Below are 18,851 nucleotides of genomic sequence, written 5' to 3' on the forward strand. Positions count from 1 at the left end.
ACATATGGTGTAAGAGCCCATTGTGCAGTCTAGCTCAATTTCAAAAATGCCTCAAAGCACTTTCTGGTTAAATAAATTGCTTAAAATCACTCAGTAGGCCAGTGGAGGATGAGGGAATAGGGTTACCACCTGTCACCCACTTTATGGGACACAGTCTCTTTGGCAGTTGTGTCCCTGGAAAAATATTAAAAATGGCAAATGTCCTGAGATTGTAGGACATAATTATGTTCCATATGCTATGTAATAGTTGCATAAAAATAGTTATTTCTGTATCTAAAATACCTAAATGTTACAAGAAACAGAATAAGCAACTAAACTGCTCAAGAATAAGCTTTTATTTAGGCAAAAAGGTAAAGTTCTATCCTTTGTACTGACCGTGGGTATGTGTCAGCCTGTAAAATCTGATGTGTGTCCCAAAAATGTCCCACTTTGGCCATTTGAAAAGGTGGCAACCCTATGAGGGAATCAAACTTTGGACTACAGGAATCGGCACATCCAGCAGTTCACAGACTTACTTCTCTGCACAAAATGCTAGAACTGTAACCAAATGCTGACATGATTTCCCTTACAAGTGAGGTATTTGGAACTGCTTTAAGAAGTAGGAGTAGAATAGATGGTGGACTAAAAATGGGCTATGTTTCATTCACTAGATTTTTGGAAAAAATCATTTGTGCTTTTTATAACTTCAGCTGTTTCACTGTGGAAGGATAACACATGAAAAACCAAACTGTAAGAAGATGACTAGTGGTCCATTTGAATCTGTCTCACTCAACAACAATTACTGTTATGACTTTGTCATAGTACATATTGGGATGAATGACTTCAGATGTACCTCTCTGGACTATATGAAGAAAGACATGACTGAACTATCAGATTATGTGTCCCAGGCAGTTGTGTCCTTAATCCTAAGTGCAGCATCCTATCTTCCCCCAGGATGATGCCACAGTACAGACAAAAAATGATTGATCTGATGTTGTCCTCTTCATTTCATTAACCTGTGGGTCTCAGTTCCAATCCTTGGAACTGACCGGCCGCATTTTCTACAACTTGAGCTTCATGACTTGAGCTCCTCCCCCTATACCCACAATTTGCCACTCCCCCAATGTACCTCAGATCTTGTTTGCTGTGCTTAGCTTCAGCAGTGAGTTTGCCTGTCTCTTAAGCTTCATCCGGTAGTAGTTGTTTTATTATTTTTTTTGGCAAGTGTTTTTTCCTATTTTTCTTCCCCTGCTGTTTTAAATCTATAGTCACACTTTTCTTGTTTAAACTTAATTCTTCCACTTTAATTGGGTTTTCTCTGCAGATAGTTCTCTCTTTTCCTCTCTCTCCTTTATATAAAATAAAAAAAACTTCTTCTTTCTCTCCATCCTTTCTTTTAGGATGTCAGAGAAACTGCAAGGTTTTAAAAAATGCATTTCCTGTGGGCAGAAGATTCCTTTGTTTGATGCCCACAGGGAGTGTATTCATTGCTTGGGGCTTTCCCATCTTGAGGCCTCTTACTCTATTTGTCAGGCCTTCCACCCCTGGGCTCTGGCAGACAGGAGGAGCAAGCTGGTACTTAGAGTTGCCTCCCCCTTCCTCCACCTTGAGGGTGCCTTCAACTTCAGGGGCTCACCCCCCTCCTAAGAGGTGTAATGAGACCCAGGAGAGGCATAAAGTGCTCTCCCGCGTGGTCTTCCTTGGCGCCTCCTAAGAAGGCTCTGAAATTGTCTGAACTGTCTTGGTCTTCTCTAAGCTTGGTTCCGACTTCTTCCCCTCTGCCTCAGTCAGCCTTCATTGTCCCAAGGCAGAGTAACTCCTGACCGTCTCCGAATGTGTCGGCTGTTTGTTCACCGCTGACGGGGCTGGTTCCTACATCCCCATCTCGCTCCCCCAGGAGATCTTCGAGACCCCCGTCATCAGCTTTTTCCAGATCGTCCCTATCCTCCAAGGACATTGCCAGACTGATGAGGCATTTCCTTGAGGCTCAGATTCAGATGGGATTTGTGTCTGCTCTGTCCACATCTGGATATGTGAGGGTTTTACCTTTATGACCTTTGGCTTAATCTCCAATTCACCCTTCAGTTTCGGAGTCTTCAGTGTCGTTGATCTCCGGTGCCAAGGTGTTGTGGCTGATAGAGATTTCCTCTTCTCCCTAACTATTTCCCCGACCCACTCATTGGCTTCGGTTCTGAACATTTCTTGGAGCTGTAGTGTTGAGGTTGGTTCCAGGGAAAGGGCAATGACTCTGAAACTTTTAGAGCCTTCGCTTCCCCTCGGAGCTTCGACTTTCAGCAGCTCGGCTCCAACTCCCCATGTGGAGCAGGGGGCTCGAGCTCTCCTGGAGGTATTGGCTCTGGTGACTTTGGCTTTGGGGAGGTCAGCTTTTGGTGGTTCTGAGCCTTCAGCTTTTGAAGTGGTGGGTTTTTTCCCAGCCAGGGAGACCCTTGGCACGTTCTGCCATGGTGCCTCCCCCTCCTCATTCTGCTTTGGTGCTCAAGGCTTCCAGTCTGCTGTGTGGATAGCCATTCCCCCAAAGCCTGCACACTCTCCCCACTGCAGAACCCCAGGCATCTTCCGATACCTCCCCTGAGCGTCCCACCGAGGAGGTCCTGCTGCTGAGACTGTGTAAAAGGAGATGCAGGGGCGGTAAGAATCTTGTCCGCTTGTGTGTGAATTGGCTGTACTGTATCCTGTTCTTTCCAAGCCCTGAAAGACACCAGCAGGTTGGTGGGGGGTGGAATCAGTTACCACAGACACAGATTTTGAGGAAGGAGAAGGGTCCCCAAAGTCTCCACCCGACGACGTCTCCTTTGGAGACATTTTAGAAATCCTGTGCCAGTGGGGTGGTTGGACAGCCCAAAACTCTTCCCCAGAGGAGTCAGTGTTGTTGGAGGCTTTCGGGTCCTGTCCCATCTACTACTTGGGTGTCTCCCCCAGCCAACTCGCTGGTGTCTTTCAGGGCTTGGAAGAAACCGGATACAGTAGAGCCTATTCCCAAGTGAACAGACAAGATTCTTAGCACCCCTGCAGACAGGTTTTTTTTTTTTTTTTTTTTACATTTAACTGGGTTAGTCTGACTGGGCCCAGAGAGTCCTTTTTCAGCAGAGACTCAACGAGAAAAGCTCCAAGAAAGTAATTTAAAAAAAAAAAAATTAAAGTTGTAAGATACTAAACAGTACAAAAACAGAGAGAAATATACAAGGTAAAAGTACAGTATTTTGAGAATAAAGCAATAAATGTTTGAGAAATTTGGTTAGCATTAAGTTATTTAAAGGAATGTAGCAATGCCTAAAATAAAAAAAAATTCAGAGTAACATCATGACATAGTACAAACCAATATGCATTTAATAGCATAGGTACTAACTGCAGAGAGAGTAATAAAAATTCAGTAGGTAATTTCCTGACAAGTACAGATCCATGCATGTTGGAAATGAATTTTTAGATGCTTTTGAATTTGCCACTTTTGGTAGTGGAGCGAAGGGACAATGGAAGTTTGTTCCATGAGTATGCTATTGAATGACTGTGAAGTATTTTTCCAATATTTTTAATTGGCTTGGTCTAGTGCAGAAGGTTTTGTTGTTCGCTTCTGAGGTCACATTTGAGTGTGTAGGGTGTACTTATGGATGTAAGGGTTGGGCAGGAGTTTGGGCTATTTAGGATGTTGTGTACAATTTGTATTTGTGATGTTTGAAGCATTTGGGGGAGCTAAGGCCATCTTAAGCTTTTCAGGGATATACATTGATGGGATTTGTAAATATTACTATCTCAGAATCTGGCTATTTTGTTATAGGTGGTTTCTAGTTTGGTTAAGAGATTATTTTGGAGGTTAATAAGTATGGAAGCAGCATATAGCAGGGATGGTAGAATAAATGTCTGAGCCAGTATAGGTCTGCATTTGTTAGGTATATATTTGTTGTTGTGGTATAGAAGACCTAGTTTTTGATTGGACTTTTTGATAAAGTTTAAGATATGTAGGTCAAATTTTAATTGGTTGTCTGTAGTAACACCAAGCAATTTGGTGTTGGCAGTGATAAGGATGAGATGGTGAAGTTGTTTTTAGCTGAATTGAGTTTTTTTTGGAAGGAAAAGGAGAAGCATGGTCTTTTTTGGGGTTGAGAAGTAACCATTGTTCTTCTAGGTGCAGAGATTGTTGAGTGACAGTGTGGGGATTTTGTATATTGTTGGAGGTGTTAATAATTGTGGAATCGTTTGCTTACTGTATTTAGGTAGAGTGGAAACTGGAAACATGGAGGTTATTTGTAAATATATTAAAAAATAGAAGGCCCAGGATAGAACCCTGGGGTACCCTGGTCTTAAGATAGAAAGGGGAGAAGGATGTTCACCATCTGACGGACTGATATCTATTTGAGAGGTAGCTGTTAAACCAGGAGGTAGTGGAGGTAGAGAGTTATAGTTTGGAAAGTTTGTTTAGGAGGATGGGATGGGAAATGGTATCAAATGCTTTGGATAGGTCAAGGAATAGAGCTAATATGAGTTTATTATCATCTCTGGTTTGGGCAATATTGCTTGTGAAAGATAGGAAGGCAGTGGTAATACTGTGTGAGGGATGGATACCGTGCTGTGTGGTTGTAATTTGGTTTGTCTGTAAGAGGTGGTTTAGTATTTGTCTTTGTATACATTTTTCCAGTATGTTGGATAAGGGGGATAATATGGCAATAGACCTGTAATTTGAGGGTTCTGTAAAATTTCCTCCCTTATGGAGGGGTATTATGAAGAATTTTTTTCCGGATATCTGGTACTGTATTTTCTTGGATGTATCTTTTGATAAGTATAGATAGAGGGTATGCTACGGATTCAGTTGTATGTTTGAGAAATAATGGAGGGAGTTTTTTAGCTGATGGGGAACAGGGTTTGAGTTTAAGAAGTGATCCGATGAAGGAAGTTGCTACCGGTGCTAGGGAGATTGAGGGAAGAGATGAAGTGGGAGGTAGAGTCTTAATATCAAGAGTTTATGGTTTAGTAAATTTTTCTATTGTTTCGATGAAAAAGTTAAGTAGGGTTGCAGTTTCATTAGAAAGTTTGTTAGGGAAGGAGTTTGGTGAAGAGGGGTTCCCTGGAGATAATAATTTGTTTGAGTGCCAGAATTTCTTTGGGTTGGAATGTGGGTTGCTCAGAGATGTTTGATATTTTCTTTTTGTCTAGTAGGACCTGCTATTTTGTTTGCTTGCAAAGCTGTTTATCTAAGTTCAGATGGAAAGTTATTTTTTCCATGCTCTGCAGGCACTATCTCACTTGTTCATAAGTGATCGAGTTGCCTGGTTTAGCCATGGTACATAATTATATTTTAGCCTAATTTTTCTAATGGGAGCCAGGGTGTTAAGGGTTTCTAGGAATATATTGTTGAAGCTTTGGGCAGCCTGATTAAGGGAAATGTGTGTAGGAATGACCAGTTTACAGTGGAAAGTAGTTTGTTTACAGTGACAAAGTTGTAGTTTTTAAGGTTACAAGACTCTTTGTATTGGTGGCTGTTGTTTAGATTTGGAGAGTGCCCTACTGCTTAGGTAGGGAGGTGGTCATTAAGGAAGCTAAGTAGGGTGGAAGGGTTATGATAGCACTGGGGGTTGGATACTAATTCCCAGTCAATGACAGCCTTTCTAGGATTTTTTTTGCTGGTGCCTGGATGAGGTGATCAGCTGGGTAAAGCCTTAAAGGCTTATAGAGTAGTTAGGGGATGCAGTATTAACAAGCTTCCAGTCAATATTCATATCCCTAAGGATGATAGTTTCATAGGGAATGGCTATAGAAATCTAAGAAATAAACTGCTCGAGTATGGGAATGTTTTTACCTGGGGGTATGTAGTTTGCTGCAATGACGCTTTTTTTGTGTTGATTTAGGTTATAGGTTGCTATCAGTATTTTGGCAGGACAGAAATCAGGGATAGCTACTGAGAGAGAGGATAGAGAAAGAGAGAGAGATGATCAGAGTAGAGCATAGCTGCTACTCCACCCTTTTTTTAGTTCTATCCAGTAGAACAATATTATAACCGGGGGGGAGAATTTCAAAGGTTGTAATATTAGGTTTTAGCCATGTCTCAGAAAGGGAGAAATCCAGGCGTGAAGTAGGGTGCTTTTATTAACAATACTTTGTATATTTATTGACAAAAAAAAAGATAGATTTTTAGAGGTTTGTGATTGTAATGAGTTATTTGTGAGGCAGTTGGAAAGGGGAGGGTGCTGTTTAAGTATGGTTAGAGTGCTGCTGGCAAGGGTCTGGGTTGGGGTGAATCTCACCAGATAAAAGTAGTATTGTACTTTGAAGGATTTATCGGAAGAAATGCTTGCAAAGAAACTGATGTTTTGTTTTAATGAGAGGCTGGGAATTTGGTATGTACAATACTTTGAACTAGTGAAATGATATAGTGATATGGTTAAAGAGAGAGGGGGCAATAGGAGTGGAGTAGTTGTTTGTATGGTGGGTAGTGTGAAAAGAGAGTTTGGGAGATGGGGTGATAAGCAGGTGAGAAGTATGTTAAGTGGTTAGAGCTGAGAAAAGAATTAGAAATAGGAGGGAGAGAAATAGAGTTTTGAAAGATATAGCCATGATTTAGTTTCAGGTCAGAAAGAATTAAAGGGTAACAATTTATTTAAGGTTAGTAGAAGAAATCAGGATTGATTGAAAGAGTTTTATAAAGTGAGTGACTGAAAGAGAGAAAAGCGGGTAAGGTACAGGAGAGGTGGGGAGTGGGTGTTACAGTTAATGGCGATGTGGGGTATGAGTAGAAGAGAGGGGATGTCTGTTGGCTAGTGTGGAGGCAGGGCAAAGCAGGTTTAGCTATAAATGAAATTATGTTGGGGTGGCTGGGAATGGGGTAGGGTAGAGGAACAGAGCGGGATGAGCCAGAAAAAACAGACCAGGCCAGCTTCCAAAGCCAGCTTCCAAAAAAAAAAAAAAAAAAACAATCTGGAAAAACCAAGCTCAGGCAATTCCAGTCAGTGTATTGTAGTGTCTTCCTAATAACTAAATCTTGTGGTACTAATCTAGTACCTTGTCTCCCCACAGTTGTCTTGGGCCAAGGGTATCCCTGTAGATGCCATGATTGTTGTGGCAGCCACCATCGAGGAGCATGCCCAGGAGAGCTCCTCTGTCTATCCTCCAAATAGACAATCCTGGACTTTGGACAGACTTGGCAAAAGAGTTTATGCCTCTTCTAAGTTCACCTTGAGGGCATTAAATGATTTATCTCACTTTACGTGGCTACAGAGGTTCTTGGTATAGGAAGTTTCTAGCTTGACCCCCAGGGTCCATGTCCGCTTAGGATCAAAAAATCTTTTCCTCCAGATTAGACGCCCTATAGTCACTAGCTAATAAGTCCATGAGGTTGATTTCTCATGCTGTAGAGGGTGCCTCAAGAGCTGCCGGTTCGGGCATTGCCATGAGACGTCATGCCTGGATGAGGCTATACGATTTTGTGGAGCCTTTCAAACAAGCCTTTATTAATGCCCCCCTTTGACGGCTCCATCTTATTTGAACAAACTGTTCGTGAGACTCTCTCCCAGAGTGAGAAGGAAGGAAAGACTTTGCTGTTGGAATATGTTTCTCTGCCCCTCAAAGGACCTTCTCCAGGAATAAGCATGGGAGTAAGAAAATGGGTTTCAAAAGTCCAAAGGTCCTTTTCAGGACACTCAAGAAGAATTTTCCCTCCAGGGCAGAGAGGGGAATAATCAGAATGGAAGACTCCACCCACACGTCCAAGGAGGTACCAAAATCAGGGGTCCTCTGGAGACGGTCCGGGGGGGGGGTGATTCATCTTGCACCCAGAAGTATGGGAGGCCATCACAAGCGAAAAATGGGTGTTAAGGATTATATCCAGAGGATACTTCATTCCCTTTTTGGAAATTCCCAGCAGAAAATGTTACCTCTCCAATTTTCCATCCAATCAGAGGGAGAATGCAGCCCACAAACTAGGAAAACTTTTGCAAAAAAAGAGTCATCCAAAAGGTCCCCCTGATCAAGTCAGATCAGGCTTTTACTCCAGATTATTTTTAGTGCCTCTTAAAGTCATAAATAAATAACATTAAGAATTTACTTTATATGTCTTCAGTCAGGAACAACACTTCAGGATGTGAAAACAGAATTTTTTATTTACAGTGCTGAGAGACAATTTTCATAGCAGTTCATAAATCAGTCTCTCTGAACAGAGAAAAACTGCATCTTTTATACACTTTTCTTATTAAACCATCCATGCAAACTTTTACATTTACAGTGACTGCAACAAATCAGTGACTTTGCAAATGTTCTCATCCCTCATGATTTTCACCTCAGACTTCACATGAACACCTTCCTTTATATGACCCACCTGCTTCAAGGGGTCTTTTCTGACCTTGGATGTTTTATACCTTCTCTACAACAATGTACTCCTAGCCTGGAGGTCTCAGGCTAACAAATTCCTTTTACAGTAGTTATACATGCTTCTAACATGCCTCTGCTCCTACAACACTTACTTCTCCTTGTTTCATATTAAAAGAATGCAGTTAGGACACAGCAATAACTCCAGCTTATGAAGCTGTATTTTTCCACAGCCCTGCATACAAGTTATATGTGCTTTTTAACAATCATATTATAGCATCATTGATGAAACTGAAATTAAAATACATTTTAATAAGCTGATCTTATCCCATAACAGTACTCAGAAAGACAGAGGACTTGAGATCTATTCTGGATCTGACCTCTCTGAACAAATCGATAAAACGCACAAAGTTCAGGATGGTCATGATCCAGTCCATCCTTCTTCTGTTGAAGGTGAATAATTGGATGTGCTCTGTCGACCTGAAGGACGTGTACTACCATATAAAAATGGACAGATGCTTTAGGCAGTTCATACATTTCAGGTTGGGAGCCAGTCATTACCAGTTGAAGTCACTCCTGTTTGGTCTCACCACAGCCCACAAGGTGTTCACCAAATGCTTGGCAGTGGTGGCAGCGCATCTCAGGCTGCAGGGCTGACAGATTTTTCCATATCTGCATGATTGGCTTCTGACTGCTGCAATCAGGCATCTACTCATTCAAGCCAGAGACTATTTACTATGGCTAGCCCCAACTTTAGGGATAACTATCAACATGCAGAAATCCCAGTTCGATCCGGTTCAGATCATCGATTTCATCGGGGCTTGTCTGAATACAAGGACATCCTGTGCTTACCTGATGATAGACTGGGTAATGAATCTAAGAAGTCACATAAATCAAATTTTAACTATAACTCAACCCCCAGCCAGTTTAGTAATCGGGGCTTTGGGTTCAATGGTGGCCACAATAACTCTCCTGCCCATGACTTATTTCCACATGAGGATATTGCAATAGATGTTAGCAGTTCAATGGTCACTACTCAGGAATCCTCAAAGTTTTCCCATAAAACTGTCGCTGGTGTGCACGGAATCTCTGCTCTGGTGGCTTCACTTCGCAGGTGTTATTCTGTGACGTCCATTCATCCTTCCATCCCCAAACACCACATTGATGATGGATGCCTCCCAGCTAGGGGTGGGTAGCATTGTCTGGGTCAAACAGTCTAAGGTTCATGGTTGTCCCAGGAGACCAATTTGCATATTAGTGTGCTGGACAATGAGAGTGGTTCTTCTAGCTCTGCAGGAACTCAACAGCTTTCTCCCTCTGGGGACTATTGTGATCCAAATGGACATGATGTCAGTAGTTTGGTACATCAACATGTCGACAGGCGATGAAGGTTTGGCATTGGGCGATCTCCTCCAACCGCTTTCTGGCAACAATGCACATTCTGGGGGAACCCAACACATTAGCAGATCAGCTTAGTCGAGTTTTACTGACACCGCAGGAGTGGTCCCCTGAACCAGTCAATGGCAGACATGATCTTCCAGAAATGGGGGTCATTCCTGCTGTGATATGTTTGCTTCCCCTTGTTTGCAGCAGGTTCTTTGCCTTGATCCGTCATCAGGGACAGTCACCCAGGGATGCTGTAGTCCATACTTGGCCCGCTGGTCTTTACACTTTTCCTCCTCTACCTCTAATTCCCAAGTTCTTGCAGAAAGCTCTCGGGTTGCAGAGCAAAGTTATCCTCATTGCCCCTTTTGGCCTCAACAAACCTGGTTCACCTTCCTTTGATGTCATCTGGTTTGTCCTCCAATGCGGTTAGATCTGACCCCAGATTTGCGCTCTCACCCATCAGGGCATCCCCATCCAGACATACAGGCCCTAAAGCTAACCACATGGTTTCTCCACTTCCAATAATGGCAAGATTTTCAAGGCTTTCTTCCCCCATTCAAGAAATGTTGTTTTCCTTGCATAGGTCTTCGACAAGTAAGGTTTATAGAAGCAAGCACAAACGATTTGCTATTTGGGCTGAACAGAAACTGATAGATCCTTTTATAGCACCATTTGCAGTCGTACTTTACTTTTTGGTTTTCTTTTTCTGTGACAGAGCTAGTCATTCTACTGTCAAAGTCCAGTTAGCCATATCCAATTTTCAGTTTGGTTTTGATTCTTCATCCCTTGCTTCTTCTAAGCTCCGTAAAACTGAGTAAATGTCAGGAAAATCCTACTAGGACAGCTGAACTTTATTTGGGGTCAATCAGAGTCTCTTTAATTGATGGTAGGTGTGTACCCAAGAAGACTGAATGCTGTAATTAAATCAAAATGTGCTTCAATAAAGTATTAGTTTAAGGGTGTGCACACTTACACAGCCAGCTTATTGTACGTTTTTTATTTGTTATATTTTTTTCCCCTAACAGATTTGTTTGTTTTTCAATTGAATTGTACAGGTTATAGGTCACATTAAAGATGGGAAAAGTTTTGAAATGATATATTGTGGTCTCTTTTTTTTATATCACAAAAACCTGTCATTTTAACAGGGGTGTGTACACTTTTTAACAGGGGTGTGTACACTTCTTATATCCACTATATGTTCATGTTGTAACATTCCAGCTGTGTTGTCCATCTTTATTTCCATTAAACATCCCACACTTGATAGAGGCACTGGGAACTAACAAAGGGCGGCACAATGCCAGGGCTCTTCTATGGGCTAGGCTTGTAAAGGCCCCAGGTCCATTAGCCTAGTACACACCTATGAACACCTCATCCCCCTGTCCAAGTCTTTGGGAAGCATGGTTGAATGTTCAAATGAATTTCCATTCCTTATGTTGAGCTTCTGATTTTGTTTAGTCAGTAGAGTTTTTGTATTTCTGCAGTGTAGATATGTTTATGTGCTATGTCTTTGCTGGCAAACTGCGTCTGAGGAATGTTGAAGGAGGGGGCATTCTGGGTATAGGGGAGGAAGCTCAATCTGTAGAAAATGTGGCTGGTTGGTTCCGAGAATTGGAACAGAGACCTACAGACTAATGGAAATGAAGATGGACAACACAGATGGAACATTATAGTAAGAACATAACTTCTTTACTTCAACAAACAGCTTAGCTTCTGGTGTCAGTGCAGGGGGATCCAGTATCTGTCAGCCTGGGAAAACGTGTTTGACAGACCATGCTGCTTTGTCAGAGATGGTCTTCACCTGTCTTGTCTAGGCTTTTAGATATAGGCAAAAACACTTGCCTCCCCCAAAGTGCCTTTTTTAGGCAATGTCAAAACAAAAAAAAATTCCTGACATCAAAAATCCACTTGAGACAAACTCAAGGTTATGCTGCTTAATGCTAGGAGCCTCCACAGGAAACTGCACTTCCTGGAAGCACTCCTCACCTTAGAAGATGCTGATGTCTGTGCAGTCACTGAGACTTGGTTCAAGGCCGCAGAGAGCACCCAGCCATGCAAGGATACAATGCCTGCCACACGTTCAGATCCCAAAACTAGAGTGAGAAAAACAAAGGTGGAGATATATCCATCTTCATTAAAACCAAGTACACCTTGAGACTGGTTAAACAGTATGACCCTCTTGAGGTTCTCCAGGTCCAACAAACTATAGGTAAAACACTTTACCACATCATAGCTAGCTACAGGTCCCCCACCATGAACCAAGAGAAGCACAGCACCTACCTGGACGTGCTAGAGCCACTCGTACATCCAAACATGTTGGTCATGGGAGATTTCAACTATCTTTCCATCGACTGGGCGACATACATGAGCACAAACATGCGTGCCCTGAGGTTCCTGGACTTTGCCAATACAAATGCCCTGGAAGATTTATTCTGCATCCCCACAAGGGGCTGAAGTGTCCTAGACTTGGTACTCCCCAACATATGGGGTCACTGCACTACCCCTTTGTGTTGCCCTTCCTGGTAAGGTCCATCCATAAATCTGTCTCATTCAAAATAATGATCATACCTGACACTCCCACAGGAGCAAAAAAAACTGAAATATTTCTCCAAAAACAACTATAGCCTACTAAGTGATGGTATAAAAAGTTTCAAACCCCTTGCTAACACAGCCAGCAGTGACTCCTATGCAGAGCAGTGCATAAATGCACTTTATAGACTCTGCTTTACCTGACCAGATCAAACCAGGTCCTCCCGAAACAACAAGCCACTCTGGTGGACCTCAAGTATAAATAGGTTCTGTAACAAAAGGAAGAAGCTGTTATCTAAGAACAAGAGGGAACTTGCTCAGCAGCGGAAGAATACCCTCCATAGCTTGAACTAGTAAATTAGATATTTTGTAAAGTCCTCTAAAGCTAGTTACAAGGCTAAATTAGCATCCCTAACTAAGGATAATCATAAGGCATTTTTTAGCTACGTTGGAAATCTAAAAGGGAATGCTCAGCTATGTGCTGAACTTAGAGGATGGTACCACTCATACTGAACCCAAGAAAATGACCAACCTGCTGGATGACAGACTTCGTGCAAGCTTCACCCCCTGTCCCCCCCTCCCACCATACTACACGGTATACCTTAAACCAGTCCTCTACCTAGTATCTCCAAAGTGCAGGTCATATCCATGTTCTCCAAGTCCCAAAACATGGCCTCTGTGGAACCAGATAACATCCCAGGCTGCTTATTAAACAGTGTAAAACAAGACCTAGTGGTACCACTTGGCACTCCTTAACCACAGCCTGAGCACTGGCTTTGTTTCAGCAAAGTGGAGAACAGCAACTGTAATCCCTTGCACAAAGGGAGTCCATCAACCGACCTTTAGAAATATTGACCCATAAGCCTAACCAGCCTTATCTGTAAGGCCATGGAAAGAATCATAATGGACATAGGCAATCTTCGGACTCTTGACTCAGCCCAGTTTGGCTTTGTCAAGGGTAGATCATGCTTATTAAACCTGTTTAACTTCTTTGACAATGTCACCAAATCCCAGGATGAAGGCAGAATAGTACATACCACCTATCTTAACTTAGCCAAGGCTTTTGGCACAATCCCCCACGCAGGTATTATTGAGAAACTGTCCTAGCTAGGGATTAACCCATACATCACTAGATGGGTAGCCAGTTGGCTCACTGACAGAAAGCATCCTGATAAAGTTGGGGAGTCCGCCTGTACCAGTAGACCAGTTACTAGTGGGTGTGCCACAAGGATCTGTACCGGGTCCTCTGCTGTTTGGAATCTATTTCTGGGAAGTCAAGGTGAAAGTAGATAAGCCTGTGGCTTACCAAGTTCACTGATTACAAACTGGGGGTAATCACGGAGTCCCCCAACGATGTTAACATATTACAGAAGGGGCTAACACAGACAAATGATTTGTGCCAAAGCCACAGGCTAAAACTAAACTCAGAAAAGTGCATTATTATCCCCTTTGGCAAAGAGGAAGTCTCTGCATATTACAATATTGACAGCACTCCCCCCAAGCTCAAACCCGTGGTGTGAGATTTGGGAACACACAGATTGATAGCAGCCTAAACTTCGATCACTGTGTCTCTACAGTATTAAGGAAAGCCTTCTACACTGTGCATCCCATAAGTCAGAGAATTGTATCCAAGACTAAGGATGTTGTATCTCCTCTGTACGTGACCCTCATCAGACCACTAATAGAGTACAACCCTCCCTTTTGCATTTATCTCATTAGAAATCTGCAGCAACTGGAGAGACCACAGGGGTTCCTCACCAAGAAAATTCAGGGCCTCCAAAACCTGACCTACATGGAAAGACTGAAAGCACCATCACTGTACTCTGTATCCTACAGGCTGCTAAGGGGTGACTTGTGCTTGGTCTATACAGCGCAGTCTCTGACCCTGCCCTAATGGAAATGCTGCATGTCTGCAAATCAAATGGAACAAGAGTTACTCACTCGAGGGATCTCGACCTAGCCTGTGAAATCAACAGAAAATGCTGGAGAGAGATTGTTGCTCCTCTGGAATAAACTCCCAATTCATGTGAAACAGAGCTTCTCAATGACCCTATTTAAGCGTGACCTAGACAATTGAATGGGTGACTGTAAAGTCAGGGGTGGCACCTGTTTCCCTCATGGTCAGGAGTAGTCAGTGCTGATCATAGACTTGCTTTGCAAATAAAGACCATCTAACCATGGTCATTTAGGGAACACAGGTATAACATGGCTAGGCTAGTCAAGGCCCTAGGGTCATTAGCCTAGAAACCTTCTATGAACCTATAATTAGTACAGCTTGCCACTGCATAACTGATCCTCCTTCCTTTGCCATCCTTCAGTCATCCAAAGCATCCTTTAAATTCCATTGACTTGCAGGTTATTCCAAAGCCTCATCTCCTCAGTAGAAAAGTAGGCAAGTCATATTGAAATGTTCCATGCTGCATTTAATACCATTGCTAATTCTTTCTCTTTGAATTTCTCTTTCAGCTATATTTACCATTCCCCTGACAACACTGGACATTTGTATTACATCCCACCCTTATTTTGTTACTTAAAAGTGTAAATGACCATTGCTTTCAGCCTTTCTTCACACTCCCAGCATTCCATTTCTCCTGATTGTTTAATTGTCCATCTTTTGTATAGTGCCATGTGACTTGGTATCCTTTACATAGGTTCATAGGTAAATACTAGGCTAGTTGTCTTTGCGAGCCATTTTAAACCTAGCCAATTTCCCTCAAAAGTGAGAATCAATCTTTGTACCTTCTGTTTGTGAGATAAACACCTTAACCATTATGCTAACCCTCAATCCTCCCCTTTTTGTAATATTTCTGTAGAAGTGCACCAAAGTTCACAGGGAACTGCACATTGAAAAAGTGACATTTGCTTCCTAAAGTTACCCCCCCCCCCCCCCCCCCCGTCACACAATGCATCCTGTTAGCACTTACCAGTACCTTGTCATACTTTTCTGGATGCTTGATTTCAGACATGATGATTTCCAAAAAATTTTTATCCTATATCTTTAAGGCCTCTCCTCCTGGTCTGTATTTTTGTGCTTACTCATCGCCTCCCCCAAACTGCAGAACCTTGATGGCAGTTGGGATATAATATGAAAACAACAGTTTGCTTTACAGTATTTCAGTGAAGGCCTATCCCTTCCCTTCAGCTACTTCATCTGCAAATAAATTTATCATGTTTTGTATTCCTTTAGTTATATTTAATGTATGTGTGCTGTACATTATCTCTTGTTGAGCATGATTCTGTAAATGTCAGGTAATAACTTTTTGAGATTAAGCAAACAATTCAGTATTCAGTAGTAATTCAGGATCTGAAAAATACATCCATGAATCCTTGTCCTATTATCCATTATTGGCTATTGCTGTGGCTGTACCTGTTATGTGACTTGGGATTTTGCTACAAAATCCTGACTTAAGATATGGTCATAGAACACTGATGGTGAACCTTTTGGGCTCGGCGTGTCAAAAATTTGGAAAACGCCTAACTTGACTTCTGGTGTGTCACCCCCCCCCCCCCCCAATAAAATAAATAAGTAAAAATAAATGAAACAGCATAGCTGTCATTAAATCAGTGATAAATCTCAAAATAATCAGAGACAAATCTATAAATAAGAGACATGGACAGTTTTAAACTATTGGTAGTATTAATCTGAGACAGTGACAGAAAAAATGAATGTGAATTAATGTACATTTTCTGAAGTAAAATGAGTCTATAAATCTAATTATTGTCATTTATTAAGTGTAAAATGTCAACTGTTTCAGGAGGGATCAAGAGGGACAGATGAGAGGAATGTAAAACAGCACACACTTAGAAATGCAGACTACTTGCTCTTAGCAGAAGTGTAACCATGAAGAGGAAACAATGTTAGCACAGCCCTTTGCAGACTCTATTGAGGCAGTATACCAAAAATAGTCTTTGAGGTTAATAACTTCCTTACCTCTGGAGCAATTTTGTTGAACTGGCTCCTGGCACAAAATAATTTAATGCACTTCGCATGAGCAATGAATGCAAAAGCAGTTTCTTTGGTAACTCGGGTGTTGGTGAATGCTGGCGTGTCACCCATAATGTTGTGGCAATTCACCTTTGACATGCATGTCATAGGTTTGCCATCACTGTCACAGAACATAGTGTGCTGCACACAATCTTTTTAGGTTGGGATTATCAATTCTTGGTGCTACCTTAGGATATTATTAACAGTGTAATAAATGAAAATTTGTTACTACTTCGTGTTTTGGTATAAGACTGAACATTAACTAAACTACAGAGTCATTGTTTGCTTTTACACATTGTTGCAGTGGCTAAAAACGTTCTAATAATTACAGGTCCAGCTAATGGTTTGCCATATTTAAACAAGCTTTTGCCATTGCTGAATATGCTTTCATGAAGTGGTAATTAACTGCAGCAACGAGAAAGAAAGAAGAGAGAGAGAAGCTGAATAAATCGTTAGTGGAATACAGCAGGCAAGACATTCTGCAACAATTGCAAGGTGTTATTTTATTGTGCACATGGACTGTGAGTTTTGTTGCATAAGGACCATACCAAGTCATGCAGTTTTGTTTCTTGTCTTTATTTGTTTGAAGTGACAGGAAAGATGCATAAACTCAGAGACCAAAGAGATGACCGATACTAATGAAAAGCACTTAATTGCATAAACGTGTATAGACATGTAAAAAATGTACAATGAAATAAAAGAAGTTTTGAACCTTCACTTATGTTAAAAAATAATGCAAGTATCATAGCAGCACGTCAAGTCAACAAGCAGATTTTATCCAATTGCATAGCTTTCAGTTTTTTAAAATAGAAGGCAAACTGTATTAGCATGAGACCATGTGACAAAGGAACAAATCATTTGGAACTTCTACTGTGATATGGAGAAGCCAGGGGTACAGGGAAGATTTGGAATGTATATGCTGAATTGACTGGTATTTGGTGGCATTGTTGATCGTAAGAAAAGGGCTTTATAGCATTCAAAAGACATTGCAGAACCGATGAACGAAGTACCTTGGTGAAAGATGAATGATTAACAGCTCTGGAGTGATCGTTGGCCAAGAGACAGAAATAACACAGAGTCCAAAATTTAGAAGGAAACTAGATGATGTCTAAAACAGAACAAGAGGGGAGACTGAATTTAAAGGCCCACTGAAAGAAATGGTTGTAGTTGACACTTTTGTTTAAATTATTTGAGAATCTTTTTAATATTACTGTGAAAACTACAGAGCTCACATGGTGGAAGGTACAATCCCATCATTGAAAAGCTGTGTCACCTTGCTGACACAGATATCATTGTTTCTTAGTAAGGTGCTAGGTGTTGTAGACAGCGAAAGAAAGTGTGTGAGAGATTGAGAAAAAGCAGAGGCCTAAGGTGAAGGATTCACATGACTCATGTTGTGGAGATTACTTACTTATAACATACAGAGAAAAGTTTTCAGTCATATTAGCTGACAGTGAATATATGACTGTTAACTGTAATGTGGTAGGGCAAGAGGTCACATTTCTGGCAGCATTTAAAGTTGGACAGTTAATTCCTGAAGGAAGAGGAAATGGCTTTGAGGCATTGTAATGCAACTTACTATGCACTGACATTTTAACAGATTAATGCAAACTGAAACGGTCTTGTTGCCAGTGAAAACAGTGGATGGGGAAGATAAGACGAACAAAAGATGAGCTGGTAGAGAATAGCAACCCACTTATAGGTTCATGGGTGTTTACTAGGCTAATAACCACAAGGGCTTTTTTAAGCCTAGCCATGCATCCCAAATCTTTGACAAGTTCTGGTACCCTTGATAAGTGTAAGCAGGGGCTTGGGAGATGAAACATTTACAAGCAAGGTCCTGGGAGATGAACCATTTACAGGTTGCCTGTGTCTATTAGAGACATAGGTGCCAAACCAGGGATACATTTCTTGTTCCCCATCCCATTGTCCAAGTTGCACTTGAATTGGGTTAGGGAGGAACTCTGCTTCACATGGATGGGAAGCCTGTTTCAGAGATGGGGTGGTCTCTTGGATACATACCTGTCTCTTCAGCAGTTTCTATTTATATCATAGCCAAGGTTTAAGTCTTTAGAATGGATAATTCTGGTACTGTTGGTTTTGTCGATATGCAGGAGGTCCATCAGAGTGGAGTCTGTCATTGCCAGGCATAGATCTCTTATCAAAAGCCTGTAGGAGACGGTATACAGATGTAGGACTTTGAGGTGTTCTGCATAGGACACTTTACTTACGTCCTGTATTCTTTTAGTGAGGAACCTCTGTGATGTTCCAATTGTTGTATATGCCTGGTTAGGTGCATATGTTTATAAGCTGTGCAACATAGAATGATTTCCTCACTACTGCAGATTCATGATGATCAAATGATAGACTGTCTGTGTGTGTCCCTAAGTCCTGACTGCTGGGTTAACTCTAAGGGGTATATTGTCAATATGGTAGTTACAGAGAATGAATGACTTCCTGAAAGATATTATTATGGATTTCTTAGCATTCACTTTTAGTCCTTGGCTCTGACACCAGTTGTTTATCTGTCTCAGTGCCTCCTGGAGAACATTTGTGTTAGTGTGGGATTCAATGACAGCTCCTAATTTGCAGTCATCTGCAATTTTAGTCAGCCACAGGCTATTGACATTGGCCTTGACTTCAGAGAAGTAAATGCCAAAAAGGA

At 41.6% G+C, this 18,851-nt stretch overlaps 1 protein-coding gene across 9 annotated transcripts in view; it reads left to right on the forward strand.

Annotated features, from left to right (window-relative positions):
• LOC122787415 overlaps positions 1 to 18,851 on the forward strand; it is a 678,631-nt gene that overhangs the window by 168,866 nt on the left and 490,914 nt on the right. The window lies entirely within an intron of this gene.

Source organism: Protopterus annectens, chromosome 13.part0 (assembly GCF_019279795.1).
Source record: "Protopterus annectens isolate FY-2018-M chromosome 13.part0, PAN1.0, whole genome shotgun sequence".
In the NCBI taxonomy this organism is placed as follows: domain Eukaryota; kingdom Metazoa; phylum Chordata; order Ceratodontiformes; family Protopteridae; genus Protopterus; species Protopterus annectens.